This window comes from Anastrepha obliqua, chromosome 3 (assembly GCF_027943255.1).
Source record: "Anastrepha obliqua isolate idAnaObli1 chromosome 3, idAnaObli1_1.0, whole genome shotgun sequence".
NCBI classification, from domain to species: domain Eukaryota; kingdom Metazoa; phylum Arthropoda; class Insecta; order Diptera; family Tephritidae; genus Anastrepha; species Anastrepha obliqua.
The window spans coordinates 53,055,073-53,072,133 of record NC_072894.1 but is presented as its reverse complement, the minus strand read 5'-3'; the positions used below and the strand labels follow the sequence as shown (position 1 = coordinate 53,072,133).

The following is a 17,061-nucleotide window of genomic DNA, read 5'->3' as shown; positions in this document are numbered from 1 at the left end:
CCCAGCTCGCATTCTACAATATTTGGGTAAGCAGGTTTTGCGATGCTTCGCAGTGGTTGAGGTTAAGTTGCAAGACCTTCATACTTTCTTCTATTGGGCTGCTCTCTGGAATGCGGGGCATGTTCGCCCTCCCGACATATGATTAGTGACTCTTTTGCCGTGCTGTAGGCATAGCGCACACCTCGGCGTATTTATGCAGTTTTTAGCCTTATGGTCTTGCCCTCCACATCTGAAGCACTGAGTAGTGCGGTCATCTTCGCTCTTGCAGTTCCTTGCCAGATGGCCAAAATCGTGGCATTTGTAACTTTGTTATAGCTGCCTTTTCCCTAATGCGGCAGTAAACCCAGCCAATACGTATTATGGATAGGCTTAGCAGTTTTTGTGCGGACGCCGATGGTAGGTTGATGGTGCATGTCTGCGTGCCACCGTATGCTGTATACATTACTCGAATGACCGATAGCGTAACTTTTCCGTCAGGGAGGCTATTATTTATCGCCTCTAACACTTCTTCTCAGAACGTCACTTCATCAATATCCTTTATTTGTGTGGCCGTTTCTTGTGTTAGGGGGCGAACCTGTGCACTTTCGCCGAGGACACCTTCTATTGCTGTCTTGAGCTTTTTAGTAGCTGGATCAGCTTGCCGCTTTAGTTTGAATAATAATTCGTCCTTCGCTGGCTCAGTTCCTTGAGATCAGGCTGCGATTTAATTTTTTTTAGCATTTCCGCGTATGAAAGTTCACCGACTTTCTTCAGGACCAATGCGTCGGGTTTCGTTGGTATTTTTTGCGTGGTTTTGCTCTTACATTTGACCACTGTTGACCAGCCTTCACGTGATTGGGTGCCCTCCACGCCTAGGTCGCATTCGTGTCTACTGCTGCCACGCTTTGTTTGTTTACAGCAACCACCTCTTTTGGTTGGTTGGAGTAGTGTTGTTGCTCTTTGAGCCTGGCCTCTATTGGTCCTCTCGGCGATTATAAGCGGATGCACTTTGCTATTTGCTGCGGCGAATTGGGCGCATCCCGCCCGCTATTGGCCGCTGTGCGGGCTCTCTTTGCTTGCTTTTTGCGATCGTTCTCCATTGTGTCAGTTTGTGTGCTTTGATTGGCGCTCACAGTGGGTGGCTTAGATATGCTGTTGCGTGTCGCTTTTTTCCAAGAATGTTAGAGATAAGATTGCGCCCATCAGAGAGTGCGTGACGTCACGTTTGCCGGGTTGTGCAGTGTTCCCAACCATTTGCTCTTCGCAATAAATTTAGTGCTCTTTTATACCCAAAATGCGAAAATTTTTAAGTTTCGTGTTTGTTTCTGTTTTTTAATTCAAAGCTACGGAAACTGTAAGTTAAAAAAACTGTATTATTAAGATTTCAGTGCTATTTAAAATTTGTTGATTCTTATAAAATTTGATATTTTGAAAGTGCAAATTTAATTTTTTGCTCCTTTTAAGGTTATGCAAGAATATTAAATCTTCTTCTCGCTACTCTTCTTAAGATTGTAAACCTTTTTACACATTTTAAAAAGCGTTTGAACTTACTGAATGCGAATTAAAGCCATAGAGGTGTAATCGTTTCGTCCGGTCATCAATCCTTAGTGGGACATAGGGCATTAAGAGGTGTATTCATAGAAAAATGAGCAAAAAAAATACCAGTCTAACGGTTAGACTTGATAGAAGTGAAACCTTCCGTAAAACAAACTGAGAGAGAATAAGACGAAAGCAGCATTAGGAGCGGGATAATTATAGGTTCATTATAATATTGCTATAAAGTTCATATTTTATTTTCTTCATTTTATCATTATTCATCCTCAATGTTTTCAATTTCAACAAATGATACGAGTGGCTTATGATAGATAAAATATGATACAAATGCTTTGGTTTCGATGTTGTCAAAAAAAATACCCAAACGGACCGAAGAAACAGACTTACAAATTTCTTCCATTTTCGTCTACTTGTATTCATATAAAAATTTATGGCTCTTCCCACCAAAGCTAAATGTATTAGTATATTTTTTCTTGTATTTATTCAAGGCTGAAATCCCGGCGGTACTGCAATACCGGGTCAACCCGTGGCAGAGGTGGAGAGCAAGCCCCTAAAACACTCCGCCCATTTCCAAAAATTAGTTTAACATTTGTTGTCCTCCGATGGAGGATCTATCAGATGTTAAGCTGATAACCACACTACCTAGTCAATACATTTTAAATAATAAACCTAATAAACCTTTTGAGAATTACACTCTCATTCATATAAAAATTTATGGCTCTTCCCACCAAAGCTAAATGTATTAGTATATTTTTTCTTGTATTTATTCAAGGCTGAAATCCCGGCGGTACTGCAATACCGGGTCAACCCGTAGCTGAGGCGGAGCAAGCCCCTAAAAACACTCCGCCCATTTCCAAAAATCAGTTTAACATTTGTTGTCCTCCGATGGAGGATCTATCAGATGTTAAGCTGATAACCACACTACCTAGTCAATACATTTTAAATAATAAACCTAATAAACCTTTTGAGAATTACACGCTCACAAAAATTATTTATATCAACATATAATATAACGCTTCGTAACTAAATAACTTTTAGGCCAGCACCTACAGCATGACGCGGTAGCCGAGCGACTAGCAATGTGAGCTTCCGATCCAAAATCCTTGGTTCGAATCACAAGAAAAAGAAAAAATAAAAGTTATTTTTATTTAGTTCGTCGCTACGTTTATATCAACATATAATATAACGCTTCGTAGCCAAGTTGGTCGCTTTTTTCGTTTCACTTTTTCCCAAATCACTCCCAACGATTCTAAAGAAGTTTTCACTTCAAAAATACCAGAAAATACTAAAGAAACATTTTCACAAAAAGATTACCTTATTACAAAAGGTTACCTTATTACATTGCAAAAAGGAATCCACGCGCATTCAAAGGAACAGCATTGTGCCGAAAATTATTAATTATGAAGCGTAAACAAAATTGCCCCATAATATACTTAGACACCTTTTTAAACCTTTTGTATGAAGTGTAACGTTATTATTTGGTATATGAATACTTATATTAAAGTCGAAAAATATGTGTTAAAGCTTTGAAACAAAAAGTAAATATTGATTGAAAAATGTTGGTTAAAAAATGTTAGGCATCGGTCTCTATTGTTATGAACAGTACTGCACATCAATACAACTCACAGAAGCTTCAGTGATTTCTTCAATATTAAATGTTTGGCACTTTGTGCTTCATCCGAAGGCTATGCAGACAAGTAGCCCACGAAAAAGCCGCACTCTTATTTTAGAGTAAGTTTATTTCTTTGCTGCTAATATGCATATGATTTTGTCTACTTTTTATCAATTGGAGAACCACATACATAAAGGAATATAATAATTTAGCATTTATATACCATGGGAGAAGCAAAAATAATGGATTCGAAATTTTTCGTAGTATCGAAATGTCCGGGCCAGAACTTTTTCATATACTACTTGTTGTTTTCTTGTGCCTCTTAGTGTAGCATCTGCGAACACCTGAGTCACAGCAGCTGGGGCTTTCGAGCAGTTGGAAGACATATTTACATACATACTATATCAGGGTGTATACATACGGTATATACGGAGTCGCGACCACCGACATGACAAAAATTCAAGATTTACCAAATATTGGTAAATAATTTCGATTCTACGCGAATTGGCTATCGAATTGACTATTTTCGCATGGTCGCGAAATTTGGCATATACCATTCACCAATAATCCTGACAATTCAAAAACGCCTACAACTAACACCTAGTCGGACACCCTATAACCATCTGACAGACTGAGAATCTTTTATGGAAATAATGGAACAAAGCCTGGACAGGAAAATCCCATTAAAAACTACCCACGATATTGAAACTGCAATAGCTTTTTTAATGACACGACTATTATGTCACTAAGCCGATCCACACCAACTCTTCAACCTCAATCTAGAAAATATAACATTCCTGACGCAATAAAAAGAAAACTAAGCAAAAAATGGCAGACTACAAGATTTCCGGATGACAACAACTTAACAAATTAACTAAAGAAATTAAAGAACTATTGAAACATGAAAAAGACAAAAAACTAAACAATTACCTTAAAAATATTGACGCAACAAAATCTACAAATTATTCATTGTGGAAGGCGACAAAAAAGATGGTCGGAGTTAGAAATACACCTCCCACCAATAAGAACTACAAGCGGAAAATGGGCCCGAACACCATCTAAAAAAGCGACTTATTTAGCTCAACATTTTAAAAATATATTTCAAAATGAAAATAACACCAAATTCGATTTGACTCAAACAACGAGCAATAAAGACGAGCAAATCATCAAAACAACCTCACTAACAGAGATAAAGCAATTAATTTCGACATTAAAAAACAACAAATCCCCTGGATATGACTCCATTTCGGGAAAAATTTTAAAGCATATGCCCTACAGAGCAATGATTTATCTCAGGAACGTTTTTAATGCTGCTATTAAGTTCAAATACTTCCCAAAGACATGGAAATAAATAGGCGCGACGGTTGCATCGTCGTACCGACCAACTGCCGACAATATCAAAAATATTTGAGAAGCTACTCTTTTATCGCATAGAGCCCATTATAACAAAATTAAATTTAATTCCCCAACATCAGTTCGGATTTAGGCGAAAACATTCGACAATCGAACAAGTGCACAGAGTCACTCACAAAATTAATAAAGACTTCAACAATAAACAAGTATGTGTGGCTGTATATCTCGACGTAGCTAAAGCCTTTGACAAAGTATCGCATCCTGGATTACTGCACAAACTCCAATCTTGGTTGCCATAAGATAACTTTCTAATGCTAAAAAGTTACATCCAAGTTAGAAAATTTTATATTGAATATAACGACGCATGTTCATACATTGAGCCTATGAACGCAGAAATTCCCCAAGGCAGTGTATTAGGACCCACTGTGTCTTATTTACACCGCAGATTTACCGGAACCATCTACAGGAAATTGCATGATTGCGACGTTTGCAGATGGCACTGTACTAAACAGCACAAACAAATTTACAAAACGACCTCAACAAAAATTGGACTGGTTGAAAAACAATTCAAGTCAATTACACGAACAGAAAGGTAACCATAGACTCATTAAAGATTGGAAACTCTGACGCGATTACTGATACGAAAGCTAAATACTTAGGCATTACAATTGACTCTAAACTAAACTGGAAGAACCATATAATCAAAAAAAGAAACGAAATTCAAAATCGTTTTCGACAACTGTACTGGCTGCTAGGACCTCAGTCAAAGCTCTCGCTGCAAAACTAGACCTTAATCTACAAAACGACAATTGCACCAATTTAGAAGTATGACATAGAAGTTTGGGGCACAGCTTCTAAATCCAATTTCAATATACTGTAACGTGTGCAGTCGAAGATACTTGGCACGATAACAAATGCACCTTGGTATGTACCAAACCTGATACTCACCGCGACTTAAACATCGACAGAGTTGACGGAGCAATACAAACTGCGAGCAGAAGTCACATAAGCAAACTTCTGACGCACACAAAACCGACAATGAGGGATCTTGCTGATGAAGAAAAATTCAATAAGAAGAGACTTAAACGAATGGACAGGTGTAATATTTTTTGCGAGCACTGCAAGCACGCAAATTGCGGGTAAAACTGGACCGTGAAAAAAGAAAAGCAAAGAGAGCTGGGTGTACATATAATATAGTATGTGTATAAAATACAATTTGAATACTCTAACAGTTTCGCATGACGATTTCATTTGTTTTATAACTATAACTTTCTTTATAACTTTATATGCGGTTAATTGATAGTGAAATTAGTTAATGAGTTTAAGATACTAATTTTCACTAAGCTATTAATTTCTGACCTTTGCAAATATGATACTTATTTAAAGCTTATCGCAATTTATACATAGTTAAGACTGCATGGATGTGTATAAAAATGTGCGTACACAACCATTGAAGGGAGTCTAATTTAGAGCCGATATAAAAACCACGCCCGTTTTTAAATTTTTTACTATATTTAGTTTTAACTTTTGGATGAATAAATTTATTTATTTTTTGACAAGTTTGATTTCAACTTTATTTGTAAAGCGGTTGTACAAGGTGGTGCAAAATTACTCATAAATAAATAAATTACTCATAAATAAACAAAAAAAACATGATTTTGAGTGATGAAGTTTTTATTTTGAACTTTACGCAATCTATTGCTTGTCCGTTTGTTTACTGAAGCTGTTTAGTTCACAAGTGTCAAATATGATTGCAAAAAGTATAAATTTTCCGATAGGATGAGTACACTATATATTATTACATTCTTTCCTTAATAGCGTTCACATTGTTCGACAGTATTTTTGCGAATGAAATGATATGGATAGATGATAGTAGACAAGGCACTGATTATTTTTATCATACAAATTTATAGCCGCGTACCTCTGAGCTTTTTATTGCATATGAATGTTAAGAGGACTGTAATGGGACTTTATATCGCAAGAATATACAATTAAAATTTGAAGTAAATCGGGCCGACACGATAAAGTTTTCGGTACGGTACGGACTGACTACATCAAAATCAAAATAAAAGTATTTCGACAATTTTCAGCCAACAAATCTTTTGATTATGTTATTTTTAAGGTACTCGGGCATCTTTTAAGCAAAACACCAGCAATCGATTTTCGAAATTTCTACAGTGGTATAATTCCTTAAGCGGTCCCGGTGGTCTAGAGCTCGAAAATTTAGCGTATTTTAAGCAATTTTTTTACAATAAAAAAAACTGAAAAACTGTAAAACTGTATTTAAATTTTCACCCTTTTTATTTAACTTTTTTTTACGTACAAAAATAAAATTTTTTTTTTTAATTTTAATAATTTTAAAAATTACGCTGAAGTTGACCCTCCCGAAAAATTAGACCTGGACGGTGTTGTCCATTTTAGCTCTGCTATTTATCTGAAACACAAAAATCAAAAAAATTATTAATCAGTATGAATGTAGCTATGTCCCGCTACTAGAATAAAAAACATGGACAAAATGGCGCGGTTTTGAATTTGGCACTCTAAAAATCGTTTTTTTCCAGGTTTTTAATAAAAAAATACGAAATAATTGAAATAATAATATGATTCTAACACGCGCGATAGCCATTGATGTTGTGAACAACATATTACAATTTCCGAAGATTCGGTTGAGTAGTTTCTTTTTTTTTGGTTTTTTTAACAACACCAGCCAGAAAAAGTATAGGAGCGCGGACCGCTCTCCACCTAGTTAGTGAGCTGTAGAAGCTATAATATTGAGAATTTCCGCATGAAAATTTCAAAGTATATTCTTAAGATACTATAATTTCAAAATATCGAAAAAAATCGATTGTTTGAAATTTCTAGACTACCGGGTCCCCTTAAGCAATATAAAAATAGCAAGTAAGTAAGTGCTAGTTTCTTATCGCGCCAATCAAGAAGAGGAAGTGCTAGATATGCGAATATTTCTGCTGTATTTCTAAAAGAGAGATCAGTTCAAGGAAATTCTTCAAACATTTCCGTTAAATGGAAGGTGTTCGCGATTAGTGCCTCATTTCTCCAATTTTTCAAATCAGTTTTTTTCTTTGTAAATACTCAAATAACTAAAATAATAACTGAAGAAATTATACAAGGGTCTTTCTTATTTTTAGCTGTCTAAAGTAGTTTGTACTATTGTATAATCTGGTAGATAACTTTTTGGCATTTATTTTTTTATTATGATTTCCACAATATGTCCGCAACGACTATGAGTTACATGGTCCATTAGGTCAGTCCAATTATTGACTACTTTTTCCAATAAATCTGTCCGTATGGCACAATGGTGATTAATTTTTGGAAACAAAAATTCAGCCAGCATGGCAGTTCCTTCCTCCTTTCAAAATAAATAAAAATCGATGATGCCGCTGGTGTTCTATAAATTTCGCAAACACATTTATTTTTTTCAGAGTAAATTTCTCATGCAACTAAAAAACACCCGATATATAGCTAGCCTTGGTTTTCAAGTTATTTACCATACTTATAGAATTTTTGGTATGAAGAAAAAAAATTAAAACAAAATATCACTCAAAAAGGTATGCTAGCTAATTTGAACTCTGTTCTGGTATAAATATTTTCTCTTTTCTTCGTAATCATTCTTCATCAGCCCTGATAATATGTTGACAGAAGGTACAAATGATATTAACTCACATTTTAAGTATTCTTAAGTCGTACAGCGTAATATTTTTCTAGTTACCATCAAGCAAACGAGCCGATAACGAGTCAAGACTTTGCAGATATGTAGGACAAGGATGTAAGAGAACTGAATATGAAATCGTACAATAAGAAAGTATATGAATAATTCGCTTGCTCTACAATTTCATTTCCAGATGACTATTTCTCTAAATTGATCACTCTTTATAATAAACTATTTTTTTATCAGTGTACTTCTTATTTGATATATCCTCCAGATCCCCTTTTTGTTGGATACAATTAAATTTAATGGGCTTTGTTGCTACTAGGAAATCTTTATATTGTTTTAACCTCCCAAATAATAGAACACTCCCCGAGTCGAACAAGCTTTTCGTTTCATTGAGCCTTGATCTCTCGGTTACTAAATTTCGTTTTAGGTCTCAAGCAAAAGCATTATTATCTAAGAGTCTTATTATTTAATTTTTATTTTCTTAAATTTAACTTAAATGAAATTGTAATACCACTTATTTAATTTTACTTATCTCTAGTCTGTAAGAAATCTTGTTCGTCTGTAAGAGTTATAATTTCATAGACAAATATGAAATAAATAAATAAATCTGGGCTACTTCCATTCAACACAGAATTGTATTACAGATCTACGCATCAAATTTTTGCTACCAAGCACTAAGCCAATATTTAGTAGAACCATCACACCTGCCATAAAAACACAAAAACTGCCAAGAATACAATCAGCAATTACGAGGTGCTTAAGTTTTGCCTGGCCATGCTTGTATTAAACGAAACCACTATATAGAACTTGCAGTGAAAAGTGTAGCTAGGACACCTTCGTTAATTTCCAATCTGATTATGCAAAAAAGGCACCAAGAAAACGCAAACGAAGGGAAAACATACAACGTTTACACTTCAACGTTGCAAAGAAGGGCTATGAAAATATACACTCGATTAAGGATTAGACACATTATCCTACCGCATGCACATTTACTGTCGGGTAAAAGCCCCTCCAAATGCCACCTATGTGATGACACCGCTTCTATCAAACACATTCTCACATTCTGTCCGATCCTTCACACAATTACCCACAAACTTGACAGGATTGATTTAACAAAATTATTAAAAGAACCTTCAGAGAAAAATATTATGATTTTATACAGTTTCTTAAGAAACTTAAACTTTTTTGTAATATAATATATCTAAGATACTTCCATTTGTACTAACACTTGGCACATACACTTTGTACATAGCTATAATTACGAGGCGGTTGAAGGCCTCGTAGCCAGGGCTGCGTTTATGTATTTATATAACATTTTTTTTTTGTTGCATAAATTACACATAAATAAATAAATAAATAATTAAATGAATAAAAATATATAAATAAGTAAATAAGTGAAATAAATCTAATATGTATATAAAATTTCCATGTCACAATGTTAGTTACCGTACTCCTCCGAAACGGCTTTACCGATTTTTACCAAATTTTATATACGTAATCAGTAGGTTTGAGAATCGGCTACTATCCATTTTCCATACCCCTATACATAGACTGAAGCCGGTCTCCTGTTTCACTCACACAATAAGACTTCTCGCACCACCTACACAGTTTTGGGCCATCATTATTGTTTATGTATCGAGTGTAGTAGTAACGTTTACAATTATCATATTGCTATCTCAGTGTAACTCTCATATTAACTATTAATTATTACTAGTTTATTCATAATAATAAAATTATTAATTTTAATTTTATTTGGCACGATTAATTCCGTTAATGAAGTTTTAGTTAAACAGGTGATTTACATAACCTTAAAAGTAGGGGAGGGGGCCCAGTTGTGACGCAGGCGCAGTTGTGACGCAGCTAAATATTTTTGACATGCGGTATGAAAATGACAGTTTGAGCCCTGCCAATCATGTTCGTTTGACGTTCAGCAGTTTTTGTGCAGACACCAACGTTAGTAGTCGCATTGTGTATACACGCACCAAACATCGTGTTGAAAATCGTGCGAAAAAGTTATTTTGATTTTTTTCAAAGTACCAAAATTTTGTGAAATTAACAGTGAAAAGGCGAGTGTAATGCATCAAAATATTGTATTTGCCGTATATTTTGTGATTCTATATGGATTTATGTGATTATGTGGTGTCTATAAAAAACTTGCTTGTCATACACAAAATAGCATCGTGACCCGGTTGTGACTCAGCGGGTGGCCCAGTTATGACGCACCTTTTTTTTGCACTACGATCATATCATCATTTGCTTAAGGGGGGACCCTCATTTATCGGGTCAAAAAAATCGATTTTTTGGAAATAATTTTAATCTATTCTACAACTATTTAAGAATATACTTTCAAAATTTCAGGTCGATATCTGTATTTTTGAAGGAGTGACAAAATTTTTAACAGGACGCGACGGGTGGCCTGATCGACTGTATCCAAAACTTTAAACGCGTTTTTCTCGAAACATCATTTTTCGATTTTGTGTACACAATTGAGAACGCTGTATTGAACCAATCAGGCTTTACAATAGCTCATTTTAAAGATAATTAAATTGTTTTCAATGTGACATTAAGTGTTTTTTAAAAAAAAAAGATTTTCATATTTTTTTGTAATTTTAAAGTCAATTTTTATGCATGAAAAATCACTTTTAACATAAAACTGGGTAAAAAATATCAATTTCGACATTTTTTTTTTAAATCAAAATGTCACATCGAAGGTATTATCCTAAAGTTTTAAAAAAAATTTGGTTTTTTTATTTCAGAAAAAAATTCAGAGCGCTAGAATGTACACAGATAGAATGAGGTGCCATGGACGAGGTGTATATTTCCATACTTAAAATGTTTTTTTTCTTCTCCGAAAATTTTTGTAGACAGTCAAGACATTTATTAAAGTACTTTATGAATTACAAAACGTTTGAAGTTATTTTACCTGAGAAAAAAATTCCCAAAAATGATGCATTTTTCGACCGTCTAAATGAGGGTCCCCCCTTAAAGCTGTTGCCGCTGAAATTGACCGCTGCCAACTCGATCAATTGCAACGTATGCAAGCGTCCAGTTCATTTGAAGTGCGCCAACATGCAGGCAAGTTATTTCACTTGCAAACACTGCGAAAGTGACGTGGACGACGACTAGGAATATTTAGATGACGATGATGAATAAAAATCGTTGTCATTTATGGCCATTGAAGGACATTTTCTTTTGTATTTTTCATTATTTTTGCCATTGAAAGCCTTCAAAATAAATAAATCATTAAATCACAACAATTGGTGTGACATTCCTTTCATATTTTCTCATTTCCAGTAAATTTCTTGAGGTGCGTCACAACTGGGCCACTTTTTTTTTGTCCTAAAAAAAGTTATCCTGAAAAAATTTGTTCCAAAATTTTTTGAGTAACTCAAATAAACATACTTTCTTTGGAGAAAAGTTGCGTTTGGTTAATAGTTAAATGTTAAACTTCTTCATTTTTCAATTTGCGGAACTGAGGAAAAAATTTTAATTTTTTTCAAAACCCGCGTCACAACTGGGCCCCCTCCCCTACTCAACACGTGTCACGAGCTCCAACCAACAACGGCTTTTGTGTTGTAAGTATACTTTTTTATATAATTAATTGAATTTTTTACAACTATTGCTTCAAATTTTTTTCATAAAACTAATATTTGCGCTATAATCCTGGCCGTAATGTTAACTATAACGTTTTCTATCATTAAGTAATTTCATTAATCCTATTTATATGTGTTTTGTACAGTGAGCAATGCCAAGAAAACGCAAAGAGGCTGATGTGAGCCGTAATACAAGTAGGTCCAGAAGTATGAAAGATAAAAGATCCCAAAGAACCGAAGAACAAGTCCAGCAACAAAATGCTGATGTACGTGTGAGCATGCAACAATTGCGTTTAGAACCATCAGAAGATACACGAGCTGAGCGCAATGAAGTTATACGTTTAGAACAACGACAATCACGCCGTTTTACGGTTAATAGATGCAGAACAAATGACCAACAACGCCAACAGGTATATCTGATTCATTTTTGCGTCTAGCATTCCAGTATGAGCCCGATATTGAATATTATGCTCATTCAAAAGTGGTAATTGATGCTATGGATAAGGAATGTCCGCATTGTCATGCTCTCAAACTAAAAAATGAGCCACCTGGGATGTGTTGCGTGTCAGGAAAAGTGCAACTACCTGAAACATTGAACGGTTTACTTATCGGCACGGATCCAGATTTTAACCTATTCCTCAAGTGAATTCTAACATTCAATTTATGCTTTCAAATGACATCGTTTGAAGCAACAGAAATAGTTCGAAATACTAATGCTAATGGTCAACAATACAATTCTACATTCAAAATCAGAGGCCAAGTTTATCATAAAATGGGCTCATTGCTGCCAATGCCAAACGAACCACATACATTTTCACAAATCTACTTAATGGGCGGCGAGGATTCCGGAAGCGCACTTGCCAATCACGTGATTGCACGTTGTGACTATAATCTTGAATCATATTTTGCTAGGCGCATCGTCAGCGACTTGGACGCTCTATTGAACGAGCACAATGAATTGTTGAAAATATTCAAATCACACATGCACAAATTACAAAGCGATAATCACGCTATTGTCATTACTTCTGATAAAACACCAGCTGGAGAACATATTCGTAGATTCAATGCACCTGTTGTTGAAGACGTTGCTGGAATCATGGTTGGCGATGGTACAGGTACACGAGAAATTGTGATTCGAGGAAGAAATAATAATCTTCAGTTCATTGCTGATACACATCGCTCATACGACGCTCTCCAATATCCGCTAATATTCTGGAAGGGGCAAGACGGATATTGCATTAACATAAAACAACGAGATCCCGTATCAGGTACTTCATTTATTATGAACTCGATCATTAACCATTTAACAAACAATTAAATTATTGAACGGAATTAATTTAAATTAATATTCATAAATATTATATATTATTACAGGAGGTGAAACAAACAAGAACGTTAGGTCGAAAGATTATTATGTGTACCGATTAATGATTCGGCGCGGCCTGCTACGATGTCGTGAGCTTTGTCAACAATTCATGGTCAACATGTACGCGAAGATAGAGGGCGAACGACTACGATAGTTACGATATAATCAACTCAAGTTGTGTGCGGAAGAGTACATTCACTTACGAGACGCTATTAACAACACCGCCGACGTCGCCGAAATTGGTAACTCTGTCATTTTACCATCATCGTACGTAGGCAATCCACGTCATATGCAAGAATATATACAGGATGCTATGGCTTACGTGCGCGAATATGGACGACCGTCTTTATTTATCACGTTCACATGTAATCCAAAACGGCCAGAGATTACATCTTTCCTATTGCCTGGCCAAAATGCAGTACATCGTCATGATATTACATCACGTGTATTCGACAAAAGTTAAAGTTTCTAAGAAGTTTCATTACAAGGTTACATTTATTCGGCCCCACACGTTGCTGGCTGGGTTCAGTTGAATGGCAAAAACGAGGACTATCTCATGCGCACATTTTGGTTTGGTTAATCGTCAAAATCCGTCCTGAAGAAATCGATAGTATAATTTCTGCCGAAATTCCAGATTCATCTACTGACCAAGAGCTGTTTGATATTGTTACAGCAAACATGATCCATGGCCCATGTGGTATTCTTAATCGTTCATCGCCTTGCATGGCAGATGGAAAATTTACTAAAAATTTCTCTAAATATATCACTAATGATACGATAACAAATACTGACGGATATCCAATATACCGTCGAAAAAGTCCCGATAATGGCGGACAATCATTTATTGAAAATATCAGCAACACAGACATTGACATTGACAATCGTTGGGTGGTGCCGTATTCGCCTCTGCTAAGCAAGACATACAATGCTCATATTAATGTTGAGTTTTGCAGTTCTGTGAAGAGCATCAAATATATTTGCAAATATGTCCATAAAGGCAGTGATATGGCTGTGTTTAGAGTAGAAAATACTAATGTAAATGCTCCTCTAATGAATAAAAACGATGAAATTACGCTCTACCAAATTGGTCGATACATCAGCTCCAATGAAACTGGTTGACGTATCTTCGGTTTTCCATTTCATGAACGGGATCCAGCAGTTGTTTAGTTAGCCGTTCATCTTGAAAACGGTCAGCGTGTATTTTTCACGAACGAGACAGTGATTGATCGTGCTACAAATCCACCTAAAACTACACTCACTGCATTTTTTGAATTGTATAATACATAGTACATATTATTTTGGTGCCTTTGCAAGAACATTACTCTATTCACAAGTACGACAATATTTCACATGGGCTCAAACAAAAAAAGTATGCCCCGCAAGAAAGGCTCACCAGTTGATGCATGTCTCAATTTATTTAAAGCGAACGCTTTAGGGCGATTATTTACATTCAATCCAAGACACACTGAGTGCTTTTATCTTCGACTGTTATCATTTCAAGATATACGTAAAGTGAATGGGCAACAGTACAACATATAAAGACGCATGCCTTGCACTTGGCTTGCTGGAACACGACAACCAGTGGGATTGTATGCTTGCTGACGCTGCATTGAACTGTACAGCAATACAAATTCGTCTACTATTCGCTATAGTGTTCATTACACGCTTCCCAGCTCGAGCATAGATATTGTGGGATAATCCCAAAGATTCAATGACTGAGGATATATTGCATCAACATCGTACACGGTGCAACGAGCTAACGATAACATTCAGCGACGCTATGTACAATGAAGCATTGATTGCTATTGAGGATCTTTGCATTGTCATTACCAACTTATCACTCACTCATTTCGGTATGAATTCGCCAAATCGAACTGCATCTGAACATTCTGTAGAAATGGCAGCGATTGTTACTCGCAATGTCCCACTAATGAATGACGAACAAAGAACCATTTATGACCGCATTTTGCTCGCAGTTTCAGCAGGAGGTTCTCAAGGTGGGTTCTTCTTTTTGGATGCACCGGGTGGAACTGGCAAAACATTCCTTATTTCACTCATTCTTGCTGAAATACGATCAAATAATGGCATCGCATTGGCAGTTGCATCATCGGGCATTGCAGCAACTTTATTGGATGGAGGCAGAACAGCTCATTCAGTATTTAAGCTGCCACTAAACATTCAAAATAACCCTGATGCAGTGTGTAACATTAAAAAACCATCGTCCATGGCCACCGTGCTGAAACAGTGTAAAATTATCATCTGGGAAGAATGTACTGTGGCACACAAACATTCAATTGAGGCGTTGAACAGGACATTGAAAGATATTAAAAACATCGACAAACTATTTGGCGGCACTCTGTTGGTGCTTTCAGGTGATTTCAGACAAACACTTCTCTCATTCTACGTTCAACATACGCTGATGAGATCAACGCTAGCTTAAACACATCTCCATTGTGGCGTAATGTTGAAAAAGTACAGCTGAAAGGAAATATGTGCGTTCAAATGCTTCAAGATCCATCCGCTGAAACATTCGCAAAGCAAATCTTAGATATCGGTAATGGAAAAGTTGCTACAGATGAAACTGGATACGTAAAATTACCGACCAATTTCAGCACAATCGCTGATTCGCAAGATACTCTCATTGAACAAATATTTCCCAATGTACACACACAGTACATAAATCATCAGTGGCTTGCAGAAAGAGCTATTTAAGCAGCAAAAAATGCAAACGTTGACAATTTAAATTTGAAGATACAACAGTTGTTGCCAGGGAACTTGGTATCATACAAATCTATTGATACAGTTTGCAATGCCAACAAAGCTGTCAATTTTCCCACAGAATTTTTGAACTCACTGGATTTGCCAGGCATGCCACTGCATAATTTACAATTGAAGGTTGGATCTCCAATTATCTTGTTTCGTAATTTAAACCCGCCACGGCTGTGCAACGGTACGCGATTAGTGAATCGAAAATTGATGAAAAACGTTATCGAAGCCAGCATTTTATATGGCAAGTTGAAAGGTGAAAATATATTAATATTTCCTATCATACCGACAGATGTGCCAATTCAATTCAAACGAATTAGGTTTCCGATTAGATTGGCATTTGTAATGACAATCAACAAATCCCAAGGCCAAACGATGTCTATTTTTGGCTTAGATTAAAGCATCCAGGGCTCGAATCATCACATTCGCGAACGTACCACTCATCACTGAGAAATGCATATTTCGGAGTATGGCGTACGTGAACGTACCTTCTTATTGTAGTTTCGTATCATGACAATTGTGTCGTACTGTCATTCGAAAAGATGTAAGTAAATTGTAAAAATATATAATTAAATATGGTTTTTATAATAAATTTATTATAGGACGAATTTTAATAAACTCAACCCCACCCAAAAAGATCTGATGGCGGAGTATATGGCCAACAACCCCGGCTTGGCAACAAACCAACTGCTGAATACCGCGCAAGGCAAATATACGACAGGTAGACTGTGGGAGGAGCTGGCAACGAAATTGAATGCTATTGGGCCCCCAGTTAAAGATGCCAAGATGTGGAGGAAGGTGTGTAAATAAATGATATACAATATTATGAAAACTTATTATTATTCTTGGTTTATATAGGTTTTTGCTGATCAGAAGTATCAGGCAAAAAAAAAGCTTTCTTTCAACAAGGCTTCTAAACAGCGGACTGGTGGAGGACCTTTTACCGAAAAGGTGATTACTGCCAGTGAGGAGATACTAATCGAGCTGCTTGGACTTGAGGCTTGTGTATAGGAAATCCAAAATGTTCCAGCATTTGGAAGTTCCCTAAGTGCGTGAACACCACACAACATCAGTGGCAGTGAATGTAATGAGGAGGAGGCAAACTCTTGTCACACCTCCTTACCAGGCCCATCAATATACACTCCTGTCTGCACCAAAACTCCGC

General features: G+C 36.1%; 2 pseudogenes; both read right to left on the bottom strand.

The window, feature by feature from the left end:
* Window positions 1-2,012: 2,012 nt before the first annotated feature.
* LOC129243190 (U2 spliceosomal RNA) lies at window positions 2,013-2,198 on the bottom strand (annotated as a pseudogene).
* Window positions 2,199-2,296: 98 nt separating this feature from the next.
* LOC129243228 (U2 spliceosomal RNA) lies at window positions 2,297-2,481 on the bottom strand (annotated as a pseudogene).
* Window positions 2,482-17,061: the final 14,580 nt, after the last annotated feature.